Raw genomic sequence first — 20,646 nt, 5'->3', positions numbered from 1 at the left:
GAATTGATGATGCAAGAGAAAGAGAAATGCTAGAGTGATAATGCTGGATAAATGAGAATGCCGTTCAGCATATATGTTGGCTGTCTGACTTTGAAAATTAAAGTCGCTTAGTTGTGTCCGATTCCTTGAGACCCCATGAACTATACAGTCCGTGGAAGTCTCCAGGCCAGAATACTGGGGTGGGTAGCCTATACCTTCTCCAGGGGATCTTCCCAACCCAGGGATCAAACCCAGGTCTCCCACATTGCAGGCAGACTCTTTACCAACTGAGCCACAACTTTAGGAGTACAGAAAGAGCACAGAAGACAGAAACAAGAGCAGAAGATCTGTACCCCAATACAGGAAGGTGTTTGGATGTGATTATGGGAGCTGTGGAGTTCTGTTCAAATCGTTTCAACTAACAGTGAAGTTGGAAGCCAGGTGATTGCAGAGAATGAGGACGGGGAAAAGATGTGGGAACTTTGAGGAGAAGACAGTGCAGGAAAGATCCATCTAGTGATGAGGGTCTTGTGAAGGAGGGATGGCCTGGGATTCTGAAACTGATATCATGTGATGATCCTATGGTCAGTTCATGGTGTCCAGGTGTCTTAATTGTGGCCAGGCTGTGAGTGTTGACCATGAGAGTTTCCCAGGGTTCAGAGTGTCCGTCATGATCATGGAGAAACTGGAGGCTGTCAGGCACATGGGTTACATTCAGTGCACAGACTCCCACTGGACATCACATTGGCACATTACATGGTATCATTTCCCATTAGATTGAGATTGAGATGAAAGTCCATTCTGCTGACCTAATGATTTTGGTACAAGCTGGCTGCTTTGTGGCTCTCTGAATAATGAATGCAAATTAAATTAATAAAAGTTAAAAAAGTTTTTTTAGTAAAACAATTACTAAATCATAAGATAGCCACTAAATACAACTTAACTTTTACTAATTTCATGAAGCTTTGACTAGAGATAATTATTACAGTTAATAATAAAAATGAATTCTGCCATCCCAAGGGGGTGTATTTGTAGGTACAATTCTCCAAGTCATACATACTCAATTTTTGAAAATATTTATTTTTTGCTTTTTGGTTGTGCTGGGTCATTGTCGCTGCTCAGCCTTTATCTCTTGTTGCGGTGGGGTGGGGGTTGCACTCTAGTTGTGGTGTGAAGGCTCCTTATAGCAGTGGCTTCTCTTGTCATGGAGGACAGACTATAGAGTGCAGGCTCAATAACTGTGGTGCACAGGCTTAGTTGCTTGGCAGTATGTGGGATCTTCCCAGACCAGGGATCAAATACATGTCTCCTGCATTGTCAGGAAGCTTCTTTACCACTGAGCCAGCAGGGAAGCCCCCATACATACTCATTGATTCATGTCCTTAAGCCATATCTCTGATGCAAATCTTTCATCACTTCCCTGCCACATATTGGAAGTTCCTTCAGATGAAAGCTGGATGGTTCTTTAGGCCATTCCTTTGGGCACTGAGAAGAGTCATGGGAAGAACATTTTGAGAGCACTCTTAGACCTGAGGGGAGAATTTAATGCAGAAACAACTGTCAGTAACATCTTTCTTCTGGAAGGTGAACTTCATGTTTTATGTCTTTAAATACAGTGTTCATTCCAGCCATGGGTGATGTTTTGGCTGGCTGAGCAATGTTAGTCGCCACTGACTTCAGAGCCCTAAGAAGACCCTATGAGCCCTTGGCTGGAGTGAATGGAGAGGAAACTTGAGAGCAAATGCCTTTAGGGTGACTTTTTCAACACGTCCAGAATTCTTCTAGTGAGGCTAATATTTTTACACCATCTGCTATAGGTTATTTAACACATCATCATCCACTAAAGGAAAATAGTGCCTTGCTAAGCCAAAAGCAGGGAGGAGATACGTTTTCACGAGAACAGTTCAAATGATTGCTGGCTGCTCCTGTCACTTTGACAGTATCTGGAAGGAACAAACACGCAAATGCCTCAGAGACCCATTTTCCTCTGCTCTCCTGAAAGACTAGGGAGAGAGGTTAGGTAGAAAAGGACACTAGAAACTACTGATGAAGAATGCTTACCCGTTCTGAAACGTGTTCGGTCTCCGGGAACATTTTTGTCCTGTTGGTAGGTGGAGTGACGCTGGCAGTGAGCATGGGCCGTGTTTCCAGCTACCCCGCACACTGGAGGCACGTAGCCGGGGACTGCGACACGTTGTGAATCTAAAAGGATTTTGTACTTTTGTTGGAGGACTCTCCTCTTTCCATTTTCATGGGGCTGCCAGTATTCGTTTTTGCTTTTCTAAACTTTTTGAAACAAAGCCTTACTAGTTGAAAATTTCCAGAGATGTAATAAAATGTTGGAGAATCAGCTCTCGTGAAGGATATACTGAGTCATTGCAACTGAGTCTTATGGTTCTAATAGAATGTATTTTTAAAGTTAAGTAAGTGGAAATTTTAGGTGAAAGAGAACAATCTCCATCTAAATTCACCTACAAACTACTAAGTTAATATAGAGCAAAATGAATATTTTTAAGGTATTCATAAGTGTTAAGACATATTCATCACAATAATTAAATAAGCATGTTATACTTATTTCCCCTAATGGGATGGGTAATTTTGAAGGATCAGTGTATGAGGGATGCTTATATCAATTCAGTGACATATTATTTACTTACATAGTCTCAAAATCAAATGATCATAGTGAAGCAAAAATTTAGTTCAAGCACCTTGAGCATCTGTGATGGTGTTTAGCTCATTTGTAGTTTCATTCATTCATTCATCCATCCGTCCCTCCATCCAATAGTATGGCACTTGTGCCTGCCAGTCTATTTAGTCCAGGCTATTATTTCCCTAGAGAGGGGTTCCTTGACCAGCCACCATCCCTGTTTCATTCCTTACGTATTTCTTCTTATATGTTCCTATAAAACCCTACTCGTCTTATTACGGGAGTGATTGTGCCTTATAATAACTGCTTGTTTAATACTAGTTTACCTACTCTGGTATGGCCTGTGAGCATTGAGGCCACGTCTGTCTTAATTTCCACCCCAACCCTGGGGCTCTGTATACTTCCTGAAAAATGGCACTGGAGGCATTTCTCCTCAGAGGTCGTCAGTGAACTACCTGTGGACCAAACTTCTATAACCTCCCATTCTTTAACTTAGAGTCTTTGTACCAGAGTTCATTTTCCTTATTATTACACATATTGGAATGTGTGGCACTCATCAGACAGACACCTTGAGATTCTTTTTTTAAAATTTTATTTTGCTGGTTTTTATTTTAAAACAATTTATTGAAGTATATTTGACATGCAATATTATATTAGCTTCCTGCGTACAATGTAGTGATTTCACATTTGTATATGTTGCGCCATGACCTTGATATTCTTGTTCTCTTTCTGTCCTCATAGAGGAGGAGGTTGGGTCACTATGGCATCAGCTTGTATTAAGGATGATTGAAGAAAAGGCATCATTATACTGCCCGCTATGCATGTGAGCTCTGGCATCAGCTGTTTTGCATATTACAGCCTTCATAAAGTCTTGTGTGAAATTGAGATTATCTTCATCTGGCTGCAGCCCAATGAACCGAAGTTTTTTTTGATTACTGATATTTTGTGGTTTTATGTTAGTACTGCCTAGGCAGACCTGCATGCTCAAATACAACTCCTGGAGTACTGGCATCCTGAGCTGGGGTATGATCATTTTGGAGAGGTCAGTGGGAACCATTGATAATGAGAATGATGCTGAGGTAGGTAACTGGAACACATGAAGGTTTTTCTCTGCATGCAGAAACAAACAGAACTTGGGAAGAATCAGGAAGAGTTGTTTCTGGTTGGCAGGATCTGAGCAATCAGCCTACTAGGAAAAAAAATCGTAAAGCAGGAACAGATGTGCAGGGTTGAAGGGACAAAGTCATGAGATGTGGGAATTTGGCTAGGAGCCCAGGATAAGAGAGGTAGAAGAACTTCATGAGGAGTGTCCAGGGAACACTGCAGTTTGGGCGCTTGGAATCTCTAGTGTGAATCTGGGCCTGGGTAGCAAAAGGCCTCAAGTTTTTAGAATGAAAATGGCAGTGAGAAATAGTGCAGCCTTTGACTGATAGTGGAATTTTAAGGAAATTTGCAAGTTAGTCCCAGAGGCCCAAGTGTCAACTACAGTTCTAGCAGAGCTATTTTACTAGCTGCATGAGAAAAAAAGTAGCTGAATGAGGCATATTTTTTTTTTTCCCACTTCAGCTAAGCTTAGTAATGATATGAAATGGAAAGACCTGGGAATCCTTAGTCTGTGGAGAAAAAATTATTTGTGAAACTCTAGATGCTGGCACTGAACTGTTATCCATACAAATAGAGTCTCTGTTATGTTCTTGCACCATGTTTCACCTCCAGCACCAAGTCCAGGCACTTGCCATAGTGAGCCTGGTGCCAAGTGGACTTGCTGGGGTCTGCTGAGTTGTTCTGTGCCACCCAAGAAGGCACTTTGGATGGGCACTTCGTGATCCACCTAGGTCCTCAAGCATTGTCATTTTCACTGATATATAGCTGGAAAGGAGACATACAGCTTTGGAGGTTAGGCTCCTTTGGAGAAAGGGATCGTGGATGAGGCCTAGAGGTGTATGTTGCTTATAGTAGCAGTAGCAGTATTAGTTGCTCAGTCGTGTCTGACTCTAGTGATCTCATGGACTGTAGCGCACCAGGCTGCTCTGTTTATGGGATTCTCCAGTCAAGAATATTGGAGTGGGTAACCATGCACTTCTCTAGGGGATTCTCCCCACCCAGGGATCGAACCTGAGTCTCTTGTGCTGCAGGTGAATTCTTTACCATCTGAGCCAGTAGGGAAGCCCACTGGAATGGGTCTATTGCTTACAGCTTCCTGCGTTTGAAAGAGTGAATCTGTGTCATATAACTTAAACAAGATGTAAGCTTTCCAGTTAATTGAACTTAATTGGAAATAAATTCTCAAGAAGATGCTTTCAACACATCAGTTCACCAGTGAGGGTAATCTTAGAAACCTAGAGCCTCCCTGGAACTCTGGTAGCTTCTTGTTGTGGGCGTGTGAGATGTGACCTCTGATTTAGCAGACAGGGGTGCTACCTTCTATTCTCAAACAAGAAGGTCTTCAAGAGGATTTCCTTGAGTTTTCAAAGCCAGGCTTTGTGGTTAGGAGACACACAGAACTAGTACCAGGCTTAGGACCAAGAAAGCTCAAGTACATGGTGGCCTTGGGTGGGTTTGACTGTTGGAAGCCATCAGAGGGTGAGAAGTAGAGGTGCAGCCAGGAAAACCTGATGCTAGGGTCTCAGTTTGCCCAGGACTGCAAGGTTTCCTGATTCATGGTACTTTCAGTAGTAAAAACAGGCTTGACTTGGGCAATCTAGGATGCTGGGTCATCTTTGATGTCCCATTGAAATTGATCTGTAATTCCTGATTGTAAGGGAAGGGAGGTCTAGATGTGGGCCATCAGGAACAGAGATCAGCCAGAAGCTCACTGAGGGTCCAGTAGGCCAGCAGGAAGAGTGGGGGGAATGTGAGCAGAAACCCTTCTGAAGCATAGCCAAGGCCTGAAAAGGATTCCAAGAGGCCTCTTGGAATGGATATTTACGTGGCCAGGGACAAAGTACCTATAGGCCAGCAAGTCTAGCAGGGAATTTCTGAGGAGCCAGTGCAAGTATCCCTGGAGAGAAGATGTCACCTCTGTTTGTCTGCTGAATACCACGTGTTCAGTCGCTCAGTCTTGTCTGACTCTTTGCAGCCCCATGGACTGCAGCATGCTAGGCTTCCCTGTCCTTCACCATCTTCCGGAGTTTGTTCAAACTCATGTTGATTGAGTTGGTGACGCCATCCAACCATCTTATCCTCTGTCACCCTCTTTTCCTCCTGCCCTCAATCTTTCCCAGCATCAGGGTCTTGGGGATGCAGATTTCACCATGTGGCCGGACCAGAGTGTGCGAAGCCTCCTACCTGGGGAAGAACTGGTCCATTTTCACCCCTCCTGCTTCAGCTTGTGACCCAGCACCTGGGAGTTAAGTAGGGGCAGAAGCTTGTGGGATGAGATTACAGAAAGTACCTTGCTCCCTTCCCTTACATAAAAGAGAGCAGCTAGAACACTAAGGCAGGTCTGGAGTATTTTTGGTTGCACCATGGGATCTCAGTTCCCCAACCACCACGGATTGAACCCAGGCCATGGCAGTGAAAGTGCCGAATCCCAACCACTAGACCAGCAGGGAACTTCCAAGTCTGGAATTTGGATATCTTGAACTGGACATTCTTATGACTGCATGTGCCACTGCATTGTCTTAAAATGATCAGAGTGAACCGATTACCCAAGAATAAGCAACTAAAGAAAAGAGAATAAGCAATAATAATACCTTACAATAGACTTTTCATCCAGAGGCAAAGAAGGATCATATTTACTGAATGCAGTTAAAAGGGACCTTGGAGACAAAAATAAAGATATGTAACATTTGTAAAACAATGCAGTTATAGAAATCAGTCTATTGGTAACAAAACGAGAGGGGCTTCCCAGGTGGTACAGTGGTAAAGAATCTGTCTGCGAATGCAAGAAACTTGTGTTTGATTCCTGGCTCAGGAAGATGCCCTGGAGGAGAAGGCAACCACTCCAGTATTCTTGCCTGGAAAATTCCACAGACAGAGGAGACTGGAGGGCTACAATCCATGGGGCCACAAAGAGTTGAACATGACTGAGCACACACAACATAATGAGAACACACAGAAAATAACCCCCCCAAAGCCAGGCTTGTTCTGTGATGGTAACTCCTCACCAGGTTAGTATCATATGTCCTGGCTATCAAGCATACTTCTGGTTCAGCTTCCTGTTTTCCTTTTGGAAGAATCCAGAGGTGATGTCCGCGTGTGCTGCTTTTTGATCTCTTTACATTGGGAGAGTCTGATATTTTCAAGGCCACACTCCACAGCAGTCTGCAAGTTTGAACTTGCCATGGAACCAGATATGCAGGCATCTAAAAGGCCCACGCTGCAAGAACAGCAGCTAAAAATCTTCTCTCTTTCCGAAAGTAGAGTCCAGACCATTTATCACAGTCAGAGGCAATGCATGAGATGACTGTAACAAACAAATGAATGAGTGCCCGATAAATCACAGTAGCTTGATTAATCAATAAAGATATTGATTTTTTAAAAGTGATCTTTCGCATCCCCTCCCCACCCTCCACCAAGGGATTTGCACAGGCCACTGAAAGATAAATGTGTCTCCCATTCTTTGGGGCTTGTATTTGACCCAGTGTAATAGGAATTGATCATTATCTAAATGTTGTTTTGGCTAGAACGTTGTAATTTGCTGTATTACAATGTCTAAAGTGTTGCTTGTACAGGTACCATCCTCTGTGATTGCATCTTTTTATCATAAAGACTCATGCTTCTGATCAGGAATCCCCCTGGAGTTCTCTTTTCCCAGTTATATGTTGAAGAACAAGAAAACCAATAACGGAAATTTTCCTGACTTACCAGAGGCTACATGTGTGAAGACTATTGTTTGCCAGAGGCTGGTATTTTCTATCAGAAACTTACAGGAATGAATAGGCCAGATCCTGTGGTAAGATGCCCAGTGCTTTATGTTTTTCCCAAGGAAGGAAAGATTCTTTGATCCCCAGTAGGAAGCATGGATTCTTCTCATACCACTGGTACTGGAGATCATGGTTATGGAGAACATTTGCATGCTTTTCTTGGTGGGAGGAGATGGGAGCCAGTCCCCCATCCCTGGCACATTCCAGCTTCTTTCTATCTCCTCTCTGCCCCGCACTGAGGAGCTCTCAGCCACTTACATCAGGGAGTGGACAGCTTTCTCATCTTCTCCTTGGTCCAAGGTGACCTCAGAGGACTCAACACTATTTTGCACAAAGTCTGAAGTAGTGAAATCTAAAAGGTCAAAAAACTGACCACATGATTTGTCCTTATTTTTCTAGTGTGAAAAATGGCATGGGTATTTTCTGAGTCCTAAAATCCTTGTATTCCTGGTTTATACAGCTTAAAATATTTTTTTAGTTAAAAAGTTGTCAATTACTGACATCTCTGACATTATTATTGACATTACTCCTATCTCCTTCTAGTCTTTTCTCTTTGACCGTAATTTTACACTCTGGTGTGCCTCTTATTTTTAATTATTTTTTTTCCCCTAATCTCTTCTCAATGTTTACTCTTTCTCTAGATAAACCTATCCAATTACATGGTTTAAATACCAACCCTATGGTGAAAACTCCCAAATAGATATCAGCTTTTTAAAAATCTGAGCCCTAAACTTATGCATGCCAGTGCTATACATGTTGCATCTTCACTTGGATGATTCACGAACATTTCTACCTTCATACGTCCATGCGTGCATGCCAAGTCACTTCAGTCTTGTCCGACTCTTTGCAACCCTATGAACTGTAGCCTGCCAGGCTCCTCTGTCCATGGATTCTCCAGGCAAGGATACTGAAGTGGGTTGCTGTGTCCTCCTCCAGGGGATCTTCCCAAACCAGGGATCGAACCCATTTCTCTTGGGTCTCTTGCATTGGCAGGTGGGTGCGTTACCACTCGGGCCACGGGGGAAGCTGCCTGCACACATGTAAAATGGCCATTTATCTACCCTCACACCTATTCTCACCCGGGCCTCCCCATTTCAGTGAATAGTATCACTCTTTATTCACCTCTCTAAGCCAAGAACCACTCAACTAATCTTCAGAGAGTTGATAATGAGACTTTGTACAAGGTACATCTAATTCTATCATACTTAAAGTCCTTCAGCATCTTCCCACAGTACTTAGAAGATAGCTCAGCATCTTCACTATGGTCTTCAAGGCTGTGCCTGGCCTGGTTCCTGCCTCCCCCTCAAGTCTGTCTTTATTCTGCTATTCTCTAGCTATGCTGACCTCCCTACTTTCCTTGAATATACTTTCTTTCTTGCCTTAGAATCTTTTCTGGCCTTAGATCCATTTTGGGTGGTTCCCTCTGCTTTAGGGCCTATTTTGCTCCATATTTCTTATCTCTGGTGAAGCATCACTTCTTCAGAAATGCAATTTCCAATTCTCCTGTCCAAAGTAGGTCCTTCTCCTGTTGTTCTTAAAATACCTTAGTTTCCTGCCAACCACTAATCTCAACATGAGATTATTTTCTTGTTATTCATTTGTTAATTTAGTGTCTTCGCACCCCTCTCGGGAAATGTTTTTTTTTGAGGCCAGTGACCACACCTCTCTCGTTGATTATTGACAATAAGCACTGGTTAGGCCTGGCCCAACTTCTGGTACCTATGGGCATTTAATATATTATTTCTTGAATAAATAAATGTTAGAAATGATGAGTTAAGTTACTACACAGTTGGTCTTAACCTTTCTCAAGTCATTGTCTGCTACCAGACAATTGACAATACCGTGGGCTGGTGAGGGTGTGAGGCGATTGTTTTCTCAAGCACAGTTGATAGAACTATAAATAGGTATAAGCCCTGGCGGCTCAGATGGAAAGAATCGAGCTTCAATGCAGGAGACCTGGGTTTGATCCCTGGGACAGCAAGATCCCCTAGAGAAGGGAATGGTGACCCACTCCAGTATTCTGGCCTGAAGAATGCCATAGACAGAGGAGCCTGGCAGGTTACAGTCCATGGGGTTGCAAAGAGTCAGACAAGACTGAGCAACTAACACTTTCACTTTCCTAGCTTTTCCAGAAGGCAATCTAGTCGTAGAAAAGTATTAGAAATATATGCTATATGATTCAGCAACCTTTTACTTTTAAATTTAATTTTATTTTTAATTAATTTTTATTGGCATATAGTTGATTTACAATGTGTTAAACTTAGGTGTACGGCAAAGTGAATCAGTTATATATATATAACTGATTCTTTTCCCATATAGCTCATTACAGAGTATTGAGTAGAATTCCCTGCAGCAACCTTATTTTTAAAGAGTAATCACAAAATGGGGAGAGATTTATGCCCAAGGAGTGTATCATAGAGCTATTTATAGTGGCACCAAATTGGAAACAACCCATATATCCATTAAAATGGTTAAATAAATTATGGTACATAAAAACAATTGAATAATAGGTGACCATTACAAATGGTGTAGATCTATATTTATTGACATGGATGAATGTCCATGACATATTGTTGAGTAAAATTATCAGTTTTCATATATTATGTACATATATAATGATTCCCTTCACACAAAATTGTTTACACTCAACTATATATATGTATATATATAGGGAAAAGGGAGGAATGTTTATCCAAATGTTAGCAGTGGTTGTACCTTGATAATGGAAATTCAAGTGATTTTTGTTTTGTTTTTTTGAGTTGTTTGGTTTCTATAAGGAGAATGTATATCTTTTTTACTAACAGTAAAACTACTTATCAATCTACCTACCTATCAATCTATACCTACTTCGCTGCTAGACATCATTGATAATAGTTTGGAAATATTTAATATGTATCCACAAATGAAGTTGCTCTGTAGTTTTATTCTATGTTTTTTTTTTTTTTTTTTTCTTTTTGGTTTTTGGTAGTAGGCTCAGCCAGTTAACTAAATAAAAACAATTGTAATTATCTCTGTTTTGTTTTTCTGTGCTCCAGAACAGTAATACTACAGAAATGATCAGATTTTTAAACCATTAAAATATCTAGGTTAGATGAACAGAGGTGAGGAAGGTGGTATTTCTTTGGCAACTTAAAATCTGTGATTATTGGACTATTCTGAATGACTATCTATTAGTCATATCAAACCATATTAGTCAAGTCAAAACCATGGTTTTGATATATCATATTTTCCTGGAAGATTCTTTATTTTTAAATATATTGAGATAAATTTTAAATAATTATATTTCAGAAATAAGATAATTCTGGTTATATTTCTGTTTTTCTTTCTTTTGATCAGTTAGCCTTAACAAGGCTTTATTCACTGTATTGTTTGTTTGCTTCAAAGTAATAGCTCTTTGATTAGTTGATTTTATTGACTTTCTATTTTCTAATTAATTTTGTTCAGCTTTTAATCTTTATTAATAAAGATAAATATGAAATACATTGGTATTTTAGCAGAATAGTCATATCATCTATGAAGGTGGAATCAGAAGGGCAAAATTCTCCCCTTCTTTCATTGGCTGAGGATACTTCCTCAGTCTCCTGAAGGTAACTGCCCCAACAGGAAAATGGACCCATATTGGGAACAGTAATGTCCCCAACTGCTCAACTTACCATTTTGCTCAGTGCCAGGTAGATGCCAGAGATGCTTAAGTGGATCTATGAGGGTTCTGGAGTCTGGCCACTTCCTGACATTTTGTGTGATTGATTAGATTATCACTGCCTTCTAGGGGCTAATAACCCTCTTTCACTTTTGTTTTGAAGGGTGAAAGTGAAAGTCTCTAGATTGTGTCTGACTCTTTGCCACCCCATGGCGTATACAGTCCTTGGAATTCCCCAGGCCAGAATACTGGAGTGGGTAGCTATTCCCTTCTCCAGGGCATCTTCCCAACCCAGGGATTGAATCCAGGTCTTCAGCATTGCAGGCAGATTCTTTACTAGCTAAGCCACAAGAAAAGCTCAACAATATTGGAGTGGGTAGCCTGTCCCTTCTCCAGCAGGTCTTCCTGACCCAGGAACTGAACTGGGGTCTCCTGCATTGCAGGCAGATAGTTTACTAGCTGAGCTACTGGGGAGGGGTGAAGAAGGGGTTAATTAAGTTATGACGGGGTTCTCTCAACTACTCCCTGCACAGCTTTTTACATCACTTCTAGCAATTTTAGTTTGGTAGGCCTATGCCTCAATCTTGTTCTTTTGGAAAGCTGTTGAAACTTTCTAGTAAGTGGATTGCGCTCCTACCTAATTTCCAGCAGTGGTTGTTGATTATATTTCTTTAGATATTTGAATGGGAATCTGTAGAGAAAGTAGAATTAGAGATGTGAATTCAGATGGCTATCTTGAACCAAATGTATTTAAGATGACTTTTCATGGAGACACTTGGTCCCTTCTGTCTGCACAATAAGATGCATATAATTGTACTTGCGGGAACATTTGGGAGAGGGAAAGGGTAGATTTTAATTTGAATATATGTCCCTGAGTCTTTTTTTTTTTTTCAGTGAAGTTACCTAATTATCAGTTTAGCTTTTACACTAGATACTATAACATATAATTTATTATATATTTGAGAATTTACAAAAAGTAGTGAGTACTTTTTGTAACAAATGTTTACTAATCAATGTTGGTTTAATCATAAGCCTTTTATAAATTAGTCTTACCTAAGTCAATGTTTTCTACTTAACCAAGAGTGTGTGTGTGTGTGTGCGTGTGTGTGTGTGTTTGGTACTATTCTCTTGTTAAAAAATAAAGATGAGGTTCATATGGAAAAGTCAGCCAAAGTTTTCATGCTTCACAGTTTTGCTCTGGGAAGGGTCCCCCAATTTTTTTGAACCCTTGGGAAGATTTCTCAACATGCAGATTAAGGAGCAAGAAAAAACAAAAAGCATTTCTTATAGCTAAAAAATAGCTACTCTACCTTGTGTCTTTAGAATACTATTTATAAAAGAAAATGACAGCAGGTTAATCTCTGTTCTCCCTGTGAACTTGGAACTATTTGGATGAAGACACAGAGAGTTTTCTGTCATGCAGTTCTAGGTGTGAAATCTGCTGTCATGTTGGGAAAATATATATATTGTGTTTTGGGAAAGAACTATCAGAAATTGTCAATCAGAAGAGACACAGGCACTCAAGATATTTAGTATCTTGAAGGCATTCTTCAGGTAGTATGATACTGATGAAACCAATTGTTTACACACAGCTTACACACACATACTGATTCTAGTGGTTTTAGAAGAAGCAAATTTGTGACTTTACAGAAATGAATGTGCTATATTTTGGGTGTTATATTCACTGATTTTGATTGCTCAGTCCTCACGTCTGTTGCAGTTGCCTTCTATGGCAATGGTGCTTCTCTGCATTCAGTTCAGTCACTCAGTCGTGTCCAACTCTTTGCGACCCCATGAATCACACACACCAGGCCTCCCTGTCCATCACCAACTCCCGGAGTTCACTCAAACTCACATTCATCGAGTCAGTGATGCCATCCAGCCATCTCATCCCCTTTTCCTCTTGCCCCCAATCCCTCCCAGCATCAGAGTCTTTTCCAATGAGTCAACTCTTCGCATGAGGTGGCCAAAGTATTGGAGTTTCAGCTTTAGCATCATTCCTTCCAAAGTACACCCACGGCTGATCTCCTTTAGAATGGACTGGTTGGATCTCCTTGCAGTCCAAGGGACTCTCAAGAGTCTTCTTCAACACCACAGTTCAAAAGCATCAATTCTTCAGTGCTTAGCTTTCTTCACAGTCCAACTTTCACATCCATACATGACCACTGGAAAAACCATAGCCTTGACTAGACGGACCTTTGTTGGCAAAGGAATGTCTCTGTTTTTCAAAATGCTATCTAGGTTGGTCATAACTTTTCTTCCAAGGAGTAAGCGTCTTTTAATTTCATGGCTGCAGTCACCATCCGCGGTAATTTTGGAGCCCCCCAAAATAAAGTCTGACACTGTTTCCACTGTTTCCCCATCTATTTCTCATGAAGTGATGGGACCGGATGCCATGATCTTCGTTTTCTGAATGTTGAGCTTTAAGCCAACTTTTTCACTCTCCTCTTTCACTTTCATCAAGAGGCTTTTTAGTTCCTCTTCACTTTCTGCCATAAGGGTGGTGTCATCTGCATATCTGAGGTTATTGATATTTTTCCCGGCAATCTTGATTCCAGCTTGTGCTTCTTCCAGTCCAGCGTTTCTCATGATGTACTCTGCATATAGGTTAAATAAGCAGGGTGACAATATACCATCTTGACATACTCCTTTTCCTATTTGGAACCAGTCTATTGTTCCATGTCCAGTTCTAACTGTTGCTTCCTGACCTGCATATAGGCTTCTCAAGAGGCAGGTCAGGTGGTCTGGTATTCCCATCTCTTTCAGAATTTTCCACAGTTTATTGTGATCCACACAGTCAGAGGCTTAATTCCCTTCAAAATGAAAAATACTGGGACAGGTAAGTAAAGACTGAGTTGTTGCCCATAGGAGTTTTTACATCAGATCCCCTTGATCTCTGCTGTGCCTGTTTTCTGGGAAAACTTCTGCTTGAATCTTTATCAGCCTGATTGAAAATTTTGTGATGAATGAGTCTACATTAGCGTCCCTCTGGTGTGAGGCATCCATTTCTATTTTCTATATGGATCTCTTTTCATTTCTAGTTTTTACAAATTGATAAAGTACAGCAACCAGTAGTAGTTGATAAGGGGTAACAAAATCAGCAATAAACACCTGTAAAGATCATGTCTTCATCTAACCCATCCTTGTAACTGTTTGAAAATAGCATCTTAAAATACAGTGCATTGCCATTCAAATCACTGAATTTAGACTCATGGCTAGATCACAAGGACACCCACCCATGAGCTCAAAAAGAGGGATGAAAGGGAAACCACAGTTTGCCTATGCCTGGAGTGGTCTTTCAGTATAGATATGAAAAGTTGTGATATTCTGGGTATAAAACTAATGCTCCTGAGGATATTGAAATGAGGCATCTTGTTAACAGCAAAATTTCTTTGTGTCTATCACGAATGTCACAGTGCCTTTTTATTATCTTCTTTATAAATCAGATAGATGTCTCTGCCCTTGGTGAGACTTCAGTTTCTTCATTTTCATTATTGAATCTTTCCCTTGTTCTTCATCCATTCTCAGATCTTCAGCCACTGGTCATGAGTTTCCAGACCCCTCTCCATGCAAGAGGGAAGCAAACAAGACCATCAAGTCTGGCAGAAGAAGGTGAGAGAAGAGTCTTACTGTGCAGTCAGCTGAGCATCCTATTCCTGCCCATGATTCTTGGGCCTCTGGCAGCCATAGCAGCAATTTTCTTCATGTAGGCTTTGGGTTAAAAGGGTCCCTCTGTGGTTATGGTTCTCTGTGTAAGAGTTACTCTATAATCAATTTGGAAAGAAAAGAAATCAAGGTCATTTGAAACTCTCCTGATTAAATAGCTTAACTTTTGTGCCTATAGACCAAAACATTTGGTCACAACCATCTTCTTTTGGGGGAGTTTTATTTACATTACATTTCTCTGCTCGTTTATTAAAAAATTTTTTTTTCATTAACTTTTAAATGGGAATGAGGTAAGGTAGTCTTTAGAATTCCTACTACCCACAATGAATTGCAATGATTATTATTCTTCTGTAAGTATTAATTCACTTATGACATACATTTTTATCGTAATATGTTTGCTCCTTGGGCTTTGCTCAAAAGGTTATTTGGGGTCTAAATATTGTGATCAATGAAATACCAAGAGCCAAGGCAAGTTCTCCTGAAATTCAAAACTTTTGGGAGCACGGATTAAATTCTCTGCAGAGATTTTAGCCTAGAAATGACATTAATTCAGTCCCCGACACAGATAAGTTGATTCCTGGCCTTCAGATTTCTTCATCACTCCTCAGCGGTCTCCGTTAACTGCCTCTAATCTTTGCAAGGTGTTTCCTTCTTCACACTCTGTTCAACCACCTTTTAGAACTTGTCAATTGTTTCCTACTGGGTCCCTGATTGATACACCTCTCTTCCTCTGCTAAGGGCAGGAGAACTATGGCAGGATATTCTTATTTAATTTTCAATGAGTTCCATGAGGGCAAGGACAATGGGCTTTGTTTTGCTCCGTCTGTTTTTATAAATGGATTAATTAATGTAGGAACATTGTTGGTCTGTCTTCGGGAAAATTATCAGTGAAGCAAGGAAGAAGGGATCTTAAAATGATATTTACATTTATGCAAACATATCATAGGGTCTGAGCTATACGTGTCTTATGTAAATTGTTTGTATATTATCAAAGCCAAGTTTTACCTTGCTGATCACAATATGAGAATGAAATAACCCATACTGGAAGAATTAATTCTTAAAATGTTTCAAGTAGCAGGTGTGCTTTTTGAACACAGGCTTTTAAAAAATCTTTTCTTTTTCATTGCTGGTTCATGAGTACCCAGCCTGGAAAGTAAGGATTTTTAATATTATTTCACACACATACTCTAGTAGTTTATTGTATGGAGATAGTGAAGGACAGGGAAGCCCGGTGTGCTGCAGTCACGAAGAACTGGACACAATTTGGCAACTGAACAACAAATACATTAAAATTTAGTTAGTGGATTTGCAACTCTAGAACAGAAATATATTAAGTGATAATATGCTGAAGCCCAGAATCAGTCTGCATACTTACTGTTCAGTTGCTCTGTCATGTCTGACTCTGCGACCCCATGGACTGCGGCATGCCAAGCTTCCATGTCTTTCACTATCTCCCGGAGTTGAACTATTATGCTCATGCTCATATAGAATAACAAAAATGTGTCATCCTCTAGTGCATTGATTTAATAGCTTTTTATAGATCTCAACCAAGCAATTATTCCCAAACCCCAGCTATTCTGACCTTCCTTATCATTGTTTTTCCTACTATAAAAATAATTTTGTACATAGTACCAGGTACTGACCAGGAATCTTAAGCACACACTACCCCTAAATTCTTAAGCTTTAATCTTTTGCTGTAGCTCTTCCGTTCTGAAGAGAAAGGTTTGCTCAGAGAAACTAAAAGCAGCAGGCAGGACTTTGAAGATATATAAAAGGATGTTTTCTAAGTCTTCAGTGAAATACTTATTTATCTTTCTTTTTACTTATGGGACTCTTGATTGATTAATTTCTTCCAGTTCTCCAAATAATAAAGTTTACACTCTTTTTTTTTTTTTCTTCTTTTCTTTTCAGTTCCCATTTATTTTTGGCTCTTGGGGCAATGTCATCTTTTCAATATGAAAAAAAGCAGCAAATTCATCACAATAGAATCTGAAGTGTAGAATAGGACAAAATCAAGAGAGGGGGAAGCAGTAGCAGAAGAGATGAGATGTTTGCCAAAAGATGGAAGGTGTTCTGTCCCCTGTCTGGGGAATGACGTTTAGGTGGCAGCACATACCTTTCCATATAGGTACAGAAGGGGCTATATATATATACATATTTTTTTTTTTTTTGGTAAGAAAAGATGGGGTGGGAAGGGGTTTTCTGGAGGCTTAGAGACCAAGGCTATCTCTTGCTTCTCTTGATCCCCTTTCTCAAACAGGGGAAAGGAGGGAATCCAATGTTATTATGAAGGAGATAAAGTGGAAGAGGAAGGGATTCCCACTTGACAGGGTGGGGGCCAGAAACTTGCAAAGGTAATAGCTTAAGACAGAGCTTGGAAGGAGTCTGAAAATGAAGATAATACTGTCAACACCTCTGCAGAAGCTGAGAGGAGCGGGGAGATACTTGGCACCTAGGACTTCGGTACCCTGGATGCCCCTCTCCAAACCGAACCTTTTCTGGTAGGGACTTCTACCCACTGCTCAGTTTCCTTCCCCTGGGCCAGCACACTGGCCTAGGATGGCAGTCACTGATGCAGGTTTTCAGCACCCGGTTCTAAATGAGATTTGAGGAAACCCAGCCTCTTGGAGAGCTATCTCGAAAACAGAGAGGGAAATGTTAACTGGAAAGATGGGAGGAGTGGGCACCAGAAGGAAAATGACAGGGTTACCCAGAATGGCAGAAATCTAGGCTCCCCAAGAGTGTAAAGAGAGAAGAGACATTCAACAAACAACAAATATTTATTGAGCGCCTATTATGTGCCAGGCACTGTTCTAGAATCCCCTTCCCCCAAAGAAAAACAAGATAGAGGCAGAAAATGCAAATTCTGAGGGAGAGGAAAGGGGTCATTGAGGAAGAAGGCTGAGGGGATTAAGAAGCCTAAGGTGACAGGGACTTGGCCTTGGGCCTTCTCTTCGGCCTCCTCACTGAAATCCTCTTCCTCTTCTGCGGTGGCATCCTGGTACTGCTGGTACTTGGAGACGAGGTCGTTCATGTTGCTCTCAGCCTCGGTGAACTCCATCTCGTCCATGCCCTCACCTGTGTACCCGTGGAGGAAGGCCTTCCGGCAGAAAATGGCCGTGAACTGCTCTGAAATACACTTGAACAGCTCCTGGATGGCCATGCTGTTGCCAATGAAGGTGACTGCCATCTTGAGACCACGGGGTGGGATGTCGCAAACAGCTGTCTTGGCGCTGTTGGGGATCCATTCCACAAAGTAGCTCCTGTTCTTGTTCTGCACGTTGAGCATTTGCTCATCCACCTCCTTCATGGACATGTGCTCACAGAACACAGCAGCCACGCTGAGGTACCGGCCATGGCGGGGGTCACAGGCAGCCATCATGTTCTTGGCACCGAAGACCTGCTGGGTGAGCTCAGGGACAGTGAGGGCCCGATACTGCTGGCTGCCATGGCTGGTTAGAGGGGCAAAGCCAGGCACAAAGAAGTGGAGGCGTGGGAAGGGCACCATGTTGAAGGCCAGCTTGCGGAGGTTAGCATTGAGCTGGCCAGGGAAGCGGAGGCAAGTGGTGACTCCACTCATGGTGGCCAAGATGAGGTGGTTCAGGTCTCCGTAGGTTGGCACGGTCAGCCTGAGGGTGTGGAAACATATGTTGTAAAGGGCCTCGTTCTCAATGCAGTAGGTTTCATCAGTGTTCTCCACCAGCTGATGGACAGAGAAGGTGGCGTTGTAGGGCTCAACCACAGTGTTGGACACTTTGGGTGAGGGCACCACGCTGAAGGTGTTCATGATGCGGTCAGGATACTCTTCATGGATCTTGCTGATGAGCAAGGTGCCCATTCTGGAGCCAGTGCCCCCACCCAGCGAGTGGGTCAGCTGGAAGCCCTGCAGGCAGTCACAGCTCTTGACCTCCTTCCGAACCACATCCAGGACCGAGTCAACCAGCTTGGCTCCCTCTGTATAGTGGCCCTTGGCCCAGTTGTTGCCTGCCCTGGACTGACCAAAAACAAAGTTGTCTGGTCTGAAGATCTGACCAAAAGGACCTGAGCGAACAGAGTCCATGGTTCCGGGTTCTAGATCACCAAGATAGCACAAGGGACATATTTGCCACTTGTGGCTTCATTGTATTACACGGAGATGCAGTCCGGCTGCAGGTTGCTGTCCCCATGATAGGTGCCGGTGGGGTCGATGCCATGTTCATCACTGATCACCTCCCAGAACTTGGCACTGATCTGATTGCCACACTGACCGGCCTGGATGTGCACGATTTCCCTTATTGTTAAAATTTATTCTAATCCTTTTGCTCACCTCAAAGTGTGTACGGGGCAAAAACATAATATGGAATTAGTTTTTCTCTGCTGCTGGTTGCAGGGTGGAAAGATAGAATGGGACCCGGAGGCTGAAGCAGTGAGGTCCGAACGTGGCGGCAGGAAGGTTCTGAGAACAAGTTTACACTGTTAACACTGGCAATTATCTTTCACCCAGAACTCCTTCTAAGTAAATTTTATTTTCTTTATAATCCTTATTACATGTAAAATTATCTTAATATATTTATCTTTTTAAAAATCTTTCTTCTCCATAAGAATATAAACTCCATGAAGACTGGTACCAGCTTTATTCTTAGATCTTGGAAAGTATTTGACATATAATATGGATGGAAAAAAAAATTTATGAAATAAATCATGATGTCTTTAGCTTTGGGCCTTTAGGTGGTAAACTTGATTGTGTCACAGGTTATTTGGTGACAGCTATGTTTATAATGCTACGTATTTTCTCTGAAAAGATATTCACTGGAAGAAAAAAATACCTTAGCATTTGGGGCCAAAAAACCCAGACAGATTTGATTATCAAAGTAGATGTAGATTTAAGGCTATGTGCCATCCATCAAGAGATGGTCCATTGCTCAGGAGGAAGGGATTCATACCTGTTACCACCGATGCTTTACTTTAAACAATTTCAAAACGTGCTGTAACTCCCACACCTTGTGCTCCCAGAGTAAGATTTAGGATTAAACAGCTCCAAGAGTTTCCAATCTCATTGGAAAATTGGCTGTCCCATGGAACAAGATCTATACTAACTGATTTCACCATGCAATTGTGTTGTTAATGAAAGCAGCATAAAACAAAACTTCACCCCTCTGTGTTCCATTTGTACATCTTGTACCTGAAATAAAATGTAACTGCTGTAAATCTTCAAGTTGGATTCAATAAAGCAATAATACTATACTGTACAAACTGACCATTTAGCTTAACGACTGATTCGTTACACCATTAACTTGTCTCATGCCTTGTGTTAGGGCTCCCTGCTAACTGACTAGTTGTTAACTACTGTAATGAACAGATTCTTCCAAGGGGGAAAACCTCTTACCTGGGGAAGTTGGTGATATCCCTGACTGATGGCATAAAGGTGGCCATGGAATAATGAATAGATTTTAAACTTATTCAAGTTTTACTGTAGAGGCATTGTAGGACCTCAAAAAATTTGCTTTAGAAATGAAATAAGTGAAAGAAAAAGCATGTAATATCTTGTCAAGGCTTTGTAATTTGCACATTACATGTTGGTTTCTTAGCTGCTACTTAAAAAAATCTCTGTAGTCAAATTACATGTTTTGGAAATATAGTGCTATTATTAGTACCACGGCACTTATTTTCTCTTTTGACCAGTGTACCCTCTGATTAAAAATATCTTTCCCATCCTCTAAAGAAATAGATGAAGCTGTGGAGGTAGTCAACTCTGAATTATAATAAGCTAGTGGGAAGGCAACAGAGAAGGCAATGGCAACCCACTCCAGTACTCTTGCCTGGAAAATACCATAGGTGGAGGAGCCTGGTAGGCTGGAGTCTGTGGG

At 41.4% G+C, this 20,646-nt stretch overlaps 1 pseudogene; it reads right to left on the bottom strand.

Moving 5' to 3' along the window:
• Positions 1-17,561: 17,561 nt before the first annotated feature.
• On the bottom strand, positions 17,562-19,493 carry LOC139186216 (tubulin beta chain pseudogene; annotated as a pseudogene).
• Between the last annotated feature and the right edge of the window lie 1,153 nt (positions 19,494-20,646).

This window comes from Bos indicus, chromosome 12 (assembly GCF_029378745.1).
Source record: "Bos indicus isolate NIAB-ARS_2022 breed Sahiwal x Tharparkar chromosome 12, NIAB-ARS_B.indTharparkar_mat_pri_1.0, whole genome shotgun sequence".
Taxonomy (NCBI): domain Eukaryota; kingdom Metazoa; phylum Chordata; class Mammalia; order Artiodactyla; family Bovidae; genus Bos; species Bos indicus.
Note: the sequence above shows the minus strand (reverse complement) of the source record. Positions and strands in the feature narration are given on the sequence as shown.